A 16,438-nucleotide genomic window follows, 5' to 3' on the forward strand; every position below is an offset into this window, starting at 1 on the left:
TGATGTCACGAGGGGGCAAGGCGAGGCCGTGAGGTCACGATGCTCCAGCCCCTGTATCGCCGGTCATTACGCACAGAGCGAGTTTGCTCTGTGCAGTAATGAGAGCGGGGCACTGCAGAGGAGAGCCCCGCGATCAGACATCTTATCCCCCTATCCTTTTGGATAGCGGATAGGATGCTAGGGGCGGAGTACCCCTTTAAGGCCCAAATGGGCAGAATCCTAAAGGGGATTAAACCTAGCAGCATAAGAGACCTTTTAACAGACACAAAGATTATACTAAAAATATTATCAACTGATTTGTATGTTATTGTATATATTTGTGTGTGTGTGTGTGTATATATATATATATATATATATATATATATATAATATGTATATGTATGTATATGTATAAATTTTATTTCTACCTGGCTCTTAACCCAGTATCACATTTACTAGATACACTGTAACACTTAATGTGCACTGAGAAGAAATTCTTATGGCAGGAAATATGCCAACAGGAACATACAGCACAACCTCGCCCTGTTTTCACCTTGCAGTATTTAACCCCTTAAAGACCAAGCCCATTTTAACCTTAAGGACCAGGCAAATATTATTTGCATCTTCGTTTTTTCCTCCTCGCCTTCTAAAATCCATAACTCTTTTATATTTCCATCTACAGACCCATATAAGGGCTTGTTTTTTGTGTGACCAATAGTGATGAGCGACAGGGGCCATATTAGAATTCGCTAATATATGGACGAATATTCGTCATATATTTGCTAAATTCGCATATTCGTAATATTCACATTTTTTTCACGCATATGTGAAAATTCACATATGTGAAAATTTATGAACTTTATAGCAGGTATACCAGTGTAACTTGATAGAAGCAGAAGAAGGGAGGGAGCAATATTCGCATATGCGAATATTCGCCCGGCGGTCTCACACAGTAGTATTAGAGCCTTCTTTACACCACACAAGTGGGAAGCAGAGAGGGATGATCACTGTGATGTGTACTGTGAAACAAAAAAAAAAAAACATTTCGAATATATAGTGCTATATTCGCGAATATGCGATTTTCGTGAATAAATTGCGAATATTCGCGAGCAACAGTAGTGACCAATTGTACTTTGTAATGAAATCTCTCATTTTACCATAAAATGTACAGCAAACCAAAAAAAAAAGAAAATTTTAAAGGGAGGAAATTTTTATGAAAACCACAATTTTGCACATTTTGGAAGGTTTTGTTTTCACACTGTACACTTTACGGTAAAAATGACGTGTTCTTTATTCTGTGGGTCAATACGATTAAAATGATACCCATGGCTAGATACTTTTTGTACAAAATCTGTCATAAAATAGGGATCGACCGATTATCGGTATGGCCGATATTATCGGCCGATAATCACGATTTTGGGCATTATCGGTATCGGCAACTACCTTGCCGATAAGCCGATAATGCACTGCCCCCACCGCACCACCACCATGGGTGGTATGAGGGTTCATTTTTTTGCGCCGTCATCTGTACTTTTTATCGATACCACATTTGCATATATAAAACATTTTTTTAGATAATTTTTTTATTAATTTCTTTTTAGAATAAAATGGGACACCTTTTTGGACCTTTTTTTAATAAAAATGTTTACGTTTACGCCGTTTACCATACGGGATCATTAACATTATATTTCGATAGTTCAGACATTTACGCATGCGGCGATACCAAATGTTTGTTAAAAAAATTCTACGCTTTTTGGGGGTAAAATTAAAATTTTTATTGGAGGGGATTTTTCATTTTACTTTTTATTTTTACATTTTTAAACTTTTTTTTTTCTACACTTTTTATGTCTCCATAGAGGACTATCTATAGCAATCATTTGATTGCTAATACTGTTCAGTGCTATGCATAGAGCATAGCACTAACCCGTATTATCGGCTATCTTCTGCTCGTTCTCAGACCAGAGCAGGAGATGCCGGGAGACGGACAAAGGGGTTAATGGCGGACATCCGCGCGATCGCAGGTGTCGGCCATTACCGGCGGGTCCCCGGCTGCTGATAGCAGCCGAAACCTGCCGTGTATGACTCGAGCACCGCTCTGATGCTCATGGTCATACACAGGACGTAAATGTATGTCCAGCTGTGCAAAGTACCGCCAAACCAGGACGTACATTTACGTCCGTGGTCTTTAAGAGGTTAATAGTGGGCAGGTGCCTGAATCTCTCAAACGTTTATAGTATTGCTTTATGCTTTAAAGGACACAATACTTACAGGTAAATTTGAAGTACAAACCTTCTATTGCCATTATAAAAGTATCACGATTTCTATGCGTGTGACTGGCCCTAAAGGTATGTTCATATTGCAGAATTTCCACACGGAATTCTGCAGAAGAATTCTACCGGAAATTCCACTGTAATTTACTGTCTAATGATTTAAATGGGATTCTGTAGTCCCATTCAGACAGCAGAATCTCCCCAGCAGACATTCCACCACGGAAATTCTGCTTTCGGCATTCCGCAAATATATGAAAAGTCTTATATTTTTAGATTTCAGGGAAAATTAAGCCACAGCTTTTCTAAACAGAACTTTGCCAGAATTGCGGAATTGCGGCAGAATTTTTGCGGAATTGCGGCAGAATTTCGTCAGAATTGCGGAAATTCTGCCGTGTGGACATAACCTTAGCTTTCACATGCCAGAATCCTGGGAATATGACACATTATCATTGTAGGAAAATAAATACTTTTGGAGAAATGTTGTTTCCTAGGTCCAGGATTTAAAGGGGTATTCCCACCTCCATTGGCAGCTTAGTGGCTGCAAAGCTGCATTTGGCAGTGTGGTCCATGGCATCTGAGATGTGCGGTCAGTGTAAATTTAATTTAGTCACAACGGGGTGATTTATTTTTTAAATTTTTTTTTTTATTGCCTTCTTGATGGTTTTATTGGCTAAAATTTGGTGCAAAATGTTTGCGTAGTTTTTGTTTTTGCCCAAAAATGTTGCGCAATATCAAAATAGACACTTTCTCCAAAACTGACTGTGAAATGCAGTGAATCATTTTTGACACTGCAGTGGAAGATTATTTTACCATGTGCGCCTTTTTGAAAAAGGTGCAAAAAAAGTTCACAAGCTTTTAGAAAGCCCTCTAAATCATACCACAGTCAACCACATTATACCACACTCAAATATTTTTAGTGAGGGTCCACGAATATAATACTGCCACACACTGGGCCCCTGAATATAATACTGCCACACACTGGGCCCCTGAATATAATACTGCCACACACTGGGCCCCCTGAATAGAATACTGTGCCACACACTGGGCCCCCTGAATAGAATACTGTGCCACACACTGGGCCCCCTGAATAGAATACTGTGCCACACACTGGGCCCCCTGAATAGAATACTGTGCCACACACTGGGCCCCCTGAATAGAATACTGTGCCACACACTGGGCCCCCTGAATAGAATACTGTGCCACACACTGGGCCCCCTGAATAGAATACTGTGCCACACACTGGGCCCCCTGAATAGAATACTGTGCCACACACTGGGCCCCCTGAATAGAATACTGTGCCACACACTGGGCCCTCTGAATAGAATACTGTGCCACACACTGGGCTCCTGAATAGAATACTGCCACACACACTGGGCTCCTGAATAGAATACTGCCACACACACTGGGCTCCTGAATAGAATACTGTGCCACACACTGGGCCCCTGAATAGAATACTGTGCCACACACTGGGCTCCTGAATAGAATACTGTGCCACACACTGGGCTCCTGAATATAATACTGCCACACACTGGGCTCCTGAATATAATACTGCCACACACTGGGCTCCTGAATAGAATACTGTGCTACACACTGGGCTCCTGAATAGAATATTGTGCCACACGCTATTCCCATGCAATATTACTGCCACACCCTATGCCCCCAAATACAATTTCGACAAACGCTGCCCTGTACCGACTAATTGTACCTCTGTGTACCTAAAACAATGCATGACGCCACTGGGACTCTTCAGCTGTTGCAAACTACAATTCCCATCATACACAGATAGAAGGTCATGATGGGAGCTATAGTTCTACAACAACTGGGGAGTCACAGTTGGGGGAACACAAACGTTTACCTGACGGCTTAGGCTCGCCCCAGGTCCTGCGCTGCTCTGGCCTCCTCTAGTCAGGCCTGGCCAGCGCAGATGATGCTAATAGCGCCACCTGCATCACAGCAGAAGTGCAGCCGGGCAGGGACACAGCGTTCCCTTGCTCCGGGCCGCGGCTATTCATTTGTATCGGCATTTAAAAAACAAAACAAAAGGGGAGATCCCGGTGGGCGCTCTGGATCTGGACCGTGGTCAAATCACATCTGTCTTGCCTTAGAAAAGGGACATCCCACAGTTCGAGGCAATTTTATTTTATTTTTTTTCCATTTGTGCAATATTTATCGAAGTCTGTGCGCTTTATTGATACATTTGGCACTAGTAAGCCAAAAATACAGCACAGAAAAATAAAAGGCAGGAGGAATGACAGCACACAGCTCACAATAATTTAATCTCCCCCAATATCTTCTATGAAATGTCTGCGGGGTTACACCTTTTTGTTTTAGTATTGCAGATTGAATAAAGAATCAGCGTGCCGGTATGTTGGGCTGTAAACAGGATAAGACTTACGTATACGTTCCCTTTAACAGACTGGCAGGCAGCAGACATGTTTGAATGAGGTTAGCATTTGCTCAATTGGTTTCCAAGGTTACAGGAGAAGATGGGTTAGGGCATGCAGCGCCAATAGCAGAGGAGAGCAGGATTGTTAAGCCTTCCTTATTTTTATCTACACTTTCAAATTCCTTTTGTGCCGGAGGTAGGAAACCTCAGCCTGGAAGGTGAGCATTCAGCATATAGCTATATATACATATTTTGCATGAATGTATACTGCGTGCCGTCATATTCACAATACCTGTGCATGAAGGCAGCAATGTATAGTGTTCAGATGGATAACACAGCCTCTGTGCGCTGCTTTTCCATATTGTATTGTCTGTTTTGAATGTTTTATACAAGGCTCGTCCCATTTTTTTGATATTTGTTATTGGGAAATTCTATTTTCTATTATTTCTCGGGTGGAAAATGAATATATATTAAAAAAAAAGATGGACACAGGATGTCTTATACTGCGCTCTCTCTATCTCTATCTAATGTATGTATGTGTGTGTGTGTGTGTGTGTGTGTGTGTGTGTGTGTGTGTGTGTGTGTGTGTATATAGGGAGCAGTATAAGACTTCCTGTGTCCCCCGGACTACTCTATACAGCACTGATTCCCAACCAGGATGCCTCCAGCTGTTGCAAAACTACAACTACCAGCATGCCCGGACAGCCTTTGGCTGTCCGGGCATGCTGGGATTTGTAGTTTTGCAACAGCTAGAGGCATCCTGGTTAGGAAACACTGATATACAGGATGGTGGTGTTTTTGCATGCAGACCAGGGTACATGAGTTGTACAGGGAATACTCCAAATTGCTTTCCTATATGTTCAGGTGGCTACATAAACAAACATGCTGGTCTTTCATCTTTTTGGTTGGTCTTCCTTTTTAGGAAGCTCTGGCTGGTCAACAATTGTAAGGGTTGCTGTGGAGGGGCACTGCCTTTCGAGGGAGCTCTGGCTGGGTGTTTCTGTAGAGGGGGTGCTCTGACTGGACACTGCCTGTGAGAGGCGCTCTAGCTGATTGCCGGTTGTGGCAGGCACTTTGGTTGGTTAGTGTATGTGTGTAGGCTCCTTTTGGCTGAGTAATGCCTATAGAGCATTGTCTCCCAACCTGTGTGCCTCCATCTGTTGCAAAACTGCAGACTGTTAAAGCATGATGGGGGTTGTAGTTTTTCAACAGCTGGAGTTACACTGTTAGGGAATCACTGCTGTAGGGGGTACTTCAACTGGATACTGCCTAAGGAAAAAGCTCCTCTGGTTCCTGTTCTTTTACGGAGCTTCTCTGCCTGTAGGAGGTGCTCTAGCTGGGTATTGTGGTCTTTGGCAGGATACTGTCTTCATGGGGTGCTCTAGATGGACACTACCACTACGGGGGCACTGGGATTGGTCACTAACTCAAGAGAGTATGCTGTATATTGCTATATTTCATTGTCCGGCTCCTGAAATAGTTAGAAAAATGCAGAGACCTCTAAGGCCCCTTTCACACTACATTTGTGAAGGGGGGGGGGGGGGGGGGTAGCAGGAGAAAAATACAGCTAGCGCTGTCTCTTTCTCCTGCTGAAAAACAGCGGCGCCCGACGGACCCCATTGACTATAATGGGTCCTTTGGGCCCTGATGTTGCCCGTCAAAATGATGGCCGTCACACTAAAAAAAATATTTTTTAAAATAATTTGATGGCTGTTCTTGACGGGGCGCAATGGTAGTGTGATTGTAGCCTAATGCTGATGTCTGTTTACATGTAACATTATGTAGCTAGTTTTCGATGACGTCCACAAGGGAGTATGGAGAAATGATGATACGTTTTTAGTAAAAACTCAGTGTTTGATTTTGTGCCACTGCAGCGGAGCACGAGTACAGACCTGTTAGTGCCTGAGCAGCTGCTGTCTGGAGAGGAGATCAAGACGACATCGTATACATAGCTGGGATCATTACATTGTTCTTGGCATAGTATTTTCTTCTGTTCTTCACTACAGAAAGTAAACAGAGGTAAAATGTTTTCCGCCATGGAATTCAGATTTCATGCTGCATCTGACTTTTGGTATCAACATGGGGGACTTCCTAGAGTTTACTCCTTAGGCCTCATTCACATGACTGTATTATTGTCCTGTACAACATTAAGGTATAGATAGCTCACGTAAGTGTATGTTGGTCAGAAAATATTCAGTGAATAGCACAGAACTTTCTAGGAATGGTAAACAATGTTCTACCTTTCTCTGTTTTATTGCCATTGGAGTTTGTGCCGTGTGGAGGAGTGAGGTGAGCGGGCTTTCCTTTTGCTGAATTTTCTTTTAGACCTTTCCTAAAGAAATGTTACAGTTGCCAAAACAGGTCCTCTATGTGTTCTAACTCTCCTTTCGCGAACATCTAAAGTAAAAGTAGCCATACATATTAAATAAATTATGGCATAAAGGAGAAGGTCCAGCACAGTCTCTCTGTACGTTTTGAATAAAGTATCCTCATAATTTACAGATACAGGGAATTTTGGCGTGTTTCGGCTGCTAGTTCACAGCCTTACTTATTTCTTACGTGGAACTGGTCCATTCCGGTCCGTGATGCTTTGGGCTAAAAGTGATGAGCTGAACTTTATCTTTGCATGTTACTATATTAGATTAATGTCAGCTAAATAAGGCGGGTTCAAGTGATTATCTGAATTGGGATCTCCCAGGAATTAGAATTTGGGCTATAAGGGCATGCATACAGGACAGTAGGGAAGAATAGTTTCCAGTGAAATATATATTGTTTGCATGGCCTCAGGCTGTCATAAAAATAAGTTACACTCTAGGCACCATTCCGATGGTCTGTGGTTTCTTTCCTGCGGCAGCTGGAAACTGTGTTTAAAGCCTGCGGCGTCGCTTTAGAACAGTGAGCCGAAGGGCCGGCCCTGCCTGGACCGGCGGCAGTGGCTAGCTGCTTTAGTGTGGGGCTAAAGGGCTTGCTGCGTTGGGCCCCCAGGAATGACAGGGCCCAGGGCAGCTGCCACTTTTGCCCCACATTAAAGAATGCCCTGCCCGTTCAGCCAGTCAATGACTGAGGCAGGTAGCCACTATGGCCAATGATTGGATAAACAGGTAGTTTCTGCTGACAAAACTTGTCAGAGGAACCAGGAAGCAGTGGTGACATGGGGACCAGGAGACCGTGAAAAGCACTTAAATAGAATAAAATACAGTAACCCCCCGACATGCGATGGCCCCGACATATGATAAAATCGACATACGATGGCCTCTCAGCATCGACATACGATGCTTTTATATGTCGGAGCCATCGCATTAACTGCTATCCGACAGCGCACAATGCTTAAGCTGCTGTCGGATAGCAGTTTAAGCATCCCGGACAGGTTCACTTACCTATCCCCGCTGCTCCAGGTCCACTTCGCGATCCTCCGGTGTCTTCTGCATCTTCTCCGGGGTCCGGGCCTTGCTTTCCGGCGTCGTTATTACGTCACTGTGCACGCCATCCCTGCAACGTAATAACGTCACCAGAAAGCGAGGCCCGGACACCGGAGAAGATGCGGAAGAAGCCGGAGGATCCCGAAGAAGACGCCGGAGCAGCGGGACAGCATCGGGTGCCCCTGGGACAGCATCGGGAGTGGTGAGGACGCAGTCCGGAGCGGCGGGGACAGGTGAGTATAACTTCCTATACTTTACATTGCTCAACATACGATGGATTCGACAAACGATGGGTCGTTTGGAACGAATTACCATCATATGTTGAGGGACCACTGTATAGACATGTCAAACTCCCACCTTTTTAACATAATGGCCCTCATTTACTAAGAGTGGAGTGTCGGTTTGTGTTTTTGCAAGTCCTTTTACTCCTTTTTTTTCTGATGCTATTTATTAATCTGTCGCCCAATTTTCCTTTCTTTCGCAGGTTTTTTTTCTGTCGCACAATATATATTCTGTGCGACAGAAAAGTCTCTGCAAATTCTGACTAGATTAGTGCTTGTACTACTACTACCCCCATCATGGAACAGGGTCTGTTCCATGTTGGGGGTAGTAGTAGAGGGGCTGAGGGATTGATCTCACCAGTTCTCACTTCTGAGAACCAATCCGATCAGATGTTGTTAAGCAGGGGAGCGGGCGGCATGTTCCGATCTCCTGCAATGTACAGTAAACTTTCATTTTTAAATTCCCCACCGAGGAGCCAATCAGGGCTTCTGTCAGGGTTTTAATATAGAAGCGCTGTGGTGGGCAAAAATTTATAGAATCGCTGGGGGGGTATATATCTGGCCCCTCCAGCGTCTCTATATATCTTTCCCCCTCCTGCGCTATATCAAACTTGGTGCCCGCTGCGCTTGAATAAATGTACTGCCCCCCCCAGCGCTATTATATATCGATACTGACCACCGCTGCGCATATACTGACCCCCGCTGCGCATATATATATATATATATATATATATATATATATATATATACACACATACACACTGACACCCCCCAGCTGCGCATGTTAATACTCATGCTCTCCCTCCCCTGGCTGCCAATGAATGAAAACTTTATTAGCGGCGGAGCGGAAGGCTGCTGCCCGCTTAGGCTGCTAAGAGTTTGTCATTCATAGCGGGCAGCAGCTGCATATCATGCTGTGGGGGTCAGACATATGGATACATGTCTGACCCTTACATCATACATATACAAATGCCGGCTCACCGCTATGAATGAAAAGTAAAGCTGTGCAGGGAGGCTCGCGCTGCTGCTCCGAATAGCTTACTTGTCATTCATAGCGGTGAGCCGGCATTTGTATATGTATGATGTGAGGGTCAGACATGTATCCATATGTCTGACCCCCACAGCATGCTATGCAGCTGCTGCCCGCTATGAATGACAAACTCTTAGCAGCGTGAGCGGGCAGCAGCCTTCCGCTCCACCGCTAATAGAGTTTTCATTCATTGGTAGCCAGGAGAGGGAGAAAATATGAATATTAATATGCGCAGCGGGGGTCAGTATCGATATATAATATGCGCTGGGGGGGCAGTACATTTATTCAAGCGCAACGGGCACGAAGTTTGATATAGCGCAGCAGGGGGAAAGATATATAGAGACGCTGGAGGGGCCAGATATATACCCCCCCAGCGATTCTATACATCTTTGCCCACCACAGCGCTTCTATATTAAAACCCTGACAGAAGCCCTGATTGGCTCCTCGGTGGGGAATTTAAAAATGAAAGTTTACTGTACATTGCAGGGGATCGGAACATGCCGCCCCTCCCCTGCTTAATAACATCTGATCGGATCGGTCTCAGAAGTGAGACCCGGTGCGATCAATCCCTCAGCCCCTCTACTACCACCAACATGGAACAGACCCTGTTCCATGCTGGGGGTAGCAGGATTCACTCCGTTTTGAGGAATTTACCGACAGCTCTGAGCTGTCGGTTTTCTGTGAAGCAAAACTCACCGGGTCGGGAAAAACGCCCCTTTTGTCGGGAAAAACGCCCCTTTTGTTTTTTTTTTTTCACTCTGAGTGATTTTTATTTTGTCGGGTTGTGCACCAGATTCTGGCACAAATTCTGGCACAGACAGAATTCTGGCGCAAAACCTGACAAAAAGTGTCGGGATCCTGTTAGTAAATGAGGGCCAATATGTGAGTTTTCCTGAGGAGGATTCTCAGGGATGGCATCATGGGCTTTTCCTATGTAGAAAAGCACAAAGAAACTTGCGATGTAGGTAAAATCTTGGATTCCTAAAGAATGCCTTACTGATTGGTGGCAATTACATTTGTATTAGGGAACTGATGTTATAACTGTTTCCTGAAATTTAGGGACTTGGGGGAACTGGTGAACAGTAAGCTCAACTTTAGTAGGGAGTTGTGGCTTCCAAACCTTGTCATGGGATGTATCAAGAGAGGCGTAGAGAATTGTGATAGGAACACGGGGAGATTTACCAAAACCTGTTCAGAGGAAAAGTTGCTGAGTTGCCAATAACAACCAATCAGATTGCTGCTTTCATTTTTTTGAAAAGGCCTCTGAAAAATGAAAGCATTTATCTCTTTGGTTGCTATGGGCAACTCTGCAACTGTTCCTCTGGACAGGTTTTGATGAATCTCCCCTTCTGCCTCTGTATAAATCACTGGTCAGACCACACAGGGAGTATTGTCCAGTTTTGGGCACCTGTATATAAAAAGGACATGGCTGAACTGGAGAGGGTGCAGAGGAGGGCGACAAAGATAATTGATGGTATGGGAGGATTACAGGACCAAGACAGGATATCAAGCTTGGGGTTATTTAGTTTGTACCTTGGGTATCAGTCACCCCCTAAGGCATCTTTTCTCCCCAATATATAAATGGACAGTACAGAGATCTTCCTAGTGATCTTTTTATACCTAGGCCGGTAATAGAGATGAGCGAAGTTTGTGACGAATCGAATCACTAACTTCTCGGCTCGGCAGTTGCTGACTTTAGCCTGCATAAATTAGGTCAGCTTTCAGGACTCTCTCTCCTAGGACTGTATCCACCTTTTCCAGCCCACCAGAGCACCTGAAAGCTGAACTAATTCATGCAGGCTAAAGTCAGCAACCACTAAGGCGAGAAGTTCGTGATGAATCGAATCACTGTGACTTCGCTCATCTCTAGCCGGTAACCATGACATGGGGGCATCCTCTACGTCTAGGGGAAAGAAGATTTCACCATCATCACAGACGGAGATTTACTGTAAGAGCAGTGAGATTATGGAACTCTGTCACATGATGTTGTGATGTCTCAATAAACAAGTTCATGGGGGTCTGAATGTATCTATTTATTTATTTATATATAATATATATATATATATATATATATATATATATATATATATATATTTATATATATAAATAAATAAATATTACAGGTTTATGAATACTATATTCATGGGGAAAGAACATTGTTCAAGGTTATTATTTTTTTATTGCCACATTGGAGTCTGGAAAGGAATCTTTCCCCTTGCTGTAAGACAACTGTGCCTTCTTCTGAATGAACACAGTAGGGTTTTAGGGTAAACTTAATGGACTTGTAAACTATGTATAAAAAGGCTCTGAGCTTAACCTTTTAATCACTTTTTTTTCTGGTTATGTGGCAATTTTTGCTAAAAAATAAAATGCAAAACAACACATAGCAGGCACCTGTAACCCTACTGGTGTTTGAAGCTGGAATGCTAAAGAATAATCTTTTTTTCCTACTTTGGCACTAAATCCATACATTAGTAATCCAGAGTATGTATTTCATGTACACGAAGCACGATGATTTATATGCATATAGTCAAGGAAAATGTGTTTGTCCTTTTCTTGACAATGCCTGAAGGGCACAGTGACCTCCTCGGGTGTCCTCAGCATAATATTTAACTTGTTGGGCATTTTCTTTTTATAGAGTTGTTCCACACTTAAAGGGGTACTCCGGTGAAAAACTTTATTTATTTATTTTTTTAAATCAACTGGGGCCAGAATGTTAAACAGATTTGTAAATTACTTCTATTTAAAAATCGTAATCCTTCCAGTACTTAGCTGCTGTATGCTCCACAGGAAGTTCTTTTCTTTTTGAGTTTCTTTTCTGTCTGACCACAGTGCTCTCTGCTGACACCTCTGTCCATGTCAGGAACTGTCCAGAGCAGGATAGGCCCATGCTATGGGGATTTGCTCCTACTCTGGAAAGTCCCTGACATGACAGAGGTGTCAACAGAAAGCACTGTGGTCAGACAGAAAAAGAGCAACTCCACTTGCTCTGTAGTATACAACAGCTGATAATTACTGGAAAGAATAAGATTTTTAATAGTAAGGAAGTCATTTACAAACCTGTTTAACTTTTTGGCATCAGTTGATTTAAAAAAAAAAAATAAAAAAATAAAAAATAATAATAATAATAATCAAATTCCACCCAAATACCCCTTTAAGGGGGCTGTATATTGCAATATCTACAGCACCAAGACTCCTGGTAATTCTTTGTGGATAAAATAAGGTACAACAGCTCTGGATGCAATAATGGGGAGTACTAAGCGGTTGTCGTCTCTTGCTGCTCACACAAGTCATGGGGACCTCCAGATGTTGCAAAACTACAACTCCCAGCATGCGCGGACAGCCAACCCAGTGGTCTTCAACCTGCGGACCTCCAGATGTTGCAAAACTACAACTCCCAGCATGCGCGGACAGCCAACCCAGTGGTCTTCAACCTGCGGACCTCCAGATGTTGCAAAACTACAACTCCCAGCATGCCCGGACAGCCAACGGCTGTCCGGGCATGCTGGGAGTTGTAGTTTTGCAACATCTTGAGGTCTGCAGGTTGAAGACCACTGGTCTAGGAAGTACAGAAAAATGTCTGCCCCTATGATTAGAGATGAGCAAACTTACAGTAAATTCGATTCGTCACGAACTTCTCGGCTCGGCAGTTGATGGCTTTTTCTGCATAAATTAGTTCAGCTTTCATGTGCTCCGATGGGCTGGAAAAGGTGGATACAGTCCTAGGAGACTCTTTCCTAGGAATGTATCCACCTTTTCCAGCCCACCGGAGCACCTGAAGGCTGAACTAATTTACGCAGGATAAGTCATCAACTGCCGAGCCGAGAAGTTCGTGACGAATCAAATTTACTGTAAGTTCGCTCATCTCTACCTATGATCACTGCTTTTGCTCATATCAAATGCTAGATACAGATAATACACGTGTAGGTGCATTTCTTTAAGGTTTAGCACACACTTGGTGACCATAAGCTTGAGGGCCCCATACTGATGATTGTTTCCACACAAATCCACCTTGTGTGACCACGTGAGGCAGTTATAGGCCATGGTGATGGCAGCAGAAGTGGCAGGGGACACCCTTTGCATCAGTGTATAGCTCACACAGAATAGAAACCCATGCAAAAGGAATTTCTGGCATGCTTTGCAGCAATGCTACTGACCAGTCAAGTAAGAACATTGGGGGAGATATTCAAAAACTATTGTAATATCTGTTACCGCGACATTAATACCACTTTTTTTTTTTCCTCACATTTTCAAAGGTCTCTTGTGCTGCTTTTGAAATTACGTGAGTTCGTTTTCGTGCCACTTAATTATTTAATTTTTTTTTTGCCAAAATTGACAAATCTTCTTTTTTTTTAAATTTATTTTTTGACCAGGCAAGCGATAACTGTATGAATATACAAAACAAAAAAAAACAATTTCTGTGATTTTTACACTAGCAAAGAGGTGGTGTGAAATTTTTGATGGAAAACGGACCCCTTTCAAAATATAATGTAAAACATGAAATTTACACAACCCACCCACTTTCCCAAAGCTGGTGTAAACCTTGGATCATTCAAGTAAAACACTTTGAATATCTAATGGAAACTTTTTTTGCACCCAAATTTTGGGGCAAAACTTGAAATTTTTGACGTAAAGAGTTCGGACTATGACCCCCAACTATGTTTTCCCTTACAACAAAGCTCTGGTGGCTGGTTCCCTATGCAAAAATAATTGACAGATTAAGGTGCCATAGAGAGATCTCTAAACCTAAACTTTTGGACGACCTATGTTGACTTTCTCCAGTGATCTCATTTAAGAACACTGCAGTCACCTTCTCTGCAGCCCGCAATGGCTGATAAGGCAAAAATAAAGTCTGCTCTGCGCTTTACAGCAAATGTAAGTGCTAGGCAAGATTCTTTCTGCCATAGGCAGAAGTAATAGTATAGAAGACATGGCAGGGGGTTATTTCATATTCTCTCCTACCATACCATATTTTTTTAGATTTCTTTTCTTAACCTTTTTTATTTTTGGAATTTGATGTTTTAAATCACTGATCTACAATAGAGCTTTTATTTACCCTGTGTCTGAAGTGCTCCTTAAACAAACTTATGAATGTTTGCCATATATTGTGTCAGGCAATTCTACCTGCTTATGGCCAAAATCGCCCCCAGAAGCTACATCCACATCCTCTTCCAGAAGCAGGCTTACCCAGGGAGGCTGTGTACTATTGCTAGGGAGGCTGTGTACTATTGCTAGGGAGGCTGTGTACTATTGCTAGGGAGGCTGTGTACTATTGCTAGGGAGGCTGTGTACAGCCAGACGGCGCTGAGGGGACAGGGAGGCCAGACGGCGCTGAGGGGACAGGGAGGCCAGACGGAGCTGTGGGGACAGGGAGGCCAGACGGAGCTGAGGGGACAGGGAGGCCAAACTGCTGCTATACATAGAACACTCTCTTTTTTTTTTCTCCTGCCCCTTAAAGGGGTACTCCGCTGCTCAGAGTTTGGAACAAATTATTCTGAATGCTGGAGCCGGCGCCAGGAGCTTGTGACGTCATAGCCCCACCCCCTCATGATGTCATTCCCCAGCCCCTCAATGCAAGTCTATGGGAGGGGTGTGACTGCTGAGCAGCAATGTACCCCTTTTTTCATTTGTATTTTCCACCTCACCTTCTAAAAATCATAACTCTTTCAATTTTCCACCTACAGACCCATATGAGGGCTTCAAAATCTATGGTGAAACAAAAAATATATATATATATATATATATTTTGGGCAAAACTTAAAAATACCTTTTTGTAACTTTTGGGGGCTTCCGATTCTACACAGAGCACTTATCTTCATTCTGAAGGCCCATATGAATAAAATGATACCCAACTTATATACAGTTGCAAGAAAAAGTATGTGAACCCATTGGAATTAAATGGATTTATGCACAAGTATGGTCATAACATGTGATCTGATCTTCATCTAAGTCACAACAATAGACAATCACAGTCTGCTTAAACTAATAACACACACAGAATTAAAAGTTACCATGTTTTTATTGAACACACCATGTAAACATTCACAGTGCAGGTGGAAAAAATATGTGAACCCTTGAATTTAATAACTGGTTGAACCATCTTTGGCAGCAATAACTTCAACCAAACATTTCCTGTAGTTGCAGATCAGACATGTACAATGGTCAGGAGTAATTCTTGACCATTCCTCTTTACAGAACAGTTAAAGTTCAGCAATATTCTTGTGATGTCTGGTGTGAATTGCTTTCTTGAGGTCATGCCACAGCATCTCAATCTGACTGGGCCAATCCAGAAGGCATATTTTCTTCTGTTTAAGCCATTCTGTTGTTGCTTTACTTCTATGCTTTGGGTCGTTGTCCGGTTGCAACACCCATCTTCGGTTGAGCTTCAGCTGGTGGACAGATGGCCTTAAGTTCTCCTGCAAAATGTTGGGAATTCATTTTTCCTTCAATGATTGCTGCGTCAGGGCCTGGACGGATTGCTAAGCAGCCCCAAACCATGATGCCCCCACCACCATGCTTCACAGTTGGGATGAGGTTTTGATGTTGGTGTGCTGTGCCTCTTTTTCTCCACACATAATGCTTCTTCCAAACAACTCAACTTTGGTTTTGTCTGTCCACACAATATTTTGCCAGTACTGCTGTGGAACTTCCAGGTGCTCTTGTGCAAACGGTAAACGTGCAGCAATGTTTTTTTTTTTTTAGTTTTTTGGACAGCAGTGGCTTCCTTTGTGGTATCCTTTCATGAAATCCATTCTTATTTTAGTGTTTAATATATCGTAGATTCGCTAACAGGGATATTAGTATATGCCAGAGACTTTTGTAAGTTTTTAGCAGACACTCTAGGATTCTTCTTAACCTCCTTGTGCAGTCTGCGGTGTGCTATTGCAGTCATCTTTACAGGATGGCCACTCCTAAGAGTAGCAGCAGTGCTGAACTTTCTCCATTTATAGACCATTTGTCTTACCATGGACTGATGAACAGCAAGGCTTTTGGAGATACTTTTATAACCCTTTCCAGCTTCATGCAAGTCAACAATTTTTAATCATAGGTCTTCTGAGAGCTCTTTTGTCCGA

General features: G+C 43.0%; 1 protein-coding gene across 9 annotated transcripts in view; it reads left to right on the top strand.

Annotated features, from left to right (window-relative positions):
• Positions 1-16,438, top strand: part of MAP7D2 (MAP7 domain containing 2) — a 156,415-nt gene that overhangs the window by 36,916 nt on the left and 103,061 nt on the right. Inside the window, exon 1 of one of the 9 annotated variants that reach the window (XM_056558623.1) lies at positions 4,749-4,853. The exons of the other annotated variants lie outside the window; for them this stretch is intronic. The gene's annotated coding sequence lies outside the window, so the exon portion shown is untranslated. Of the gene's footprint in view, positions 1-4,748; positions 4,854-16,438 lie in introns of those variants that run through there. 9 annotated transcript variants of the gene reach the window in all.

The sequence above is a fragment of the Hyla sarda genome, chromosome 2, assembly GCF_029499605.1.
Source record: "Hyla sarda isolate aHylSar1 chromosome 2, aHylSar1.hap1, whole genome shotgun sequence".
Lineage (NCBI taxonomy): Eukaryota > Metazoa > Chordata > Amphibia > Anura > Hylidae > Hyla > Hyla sarda.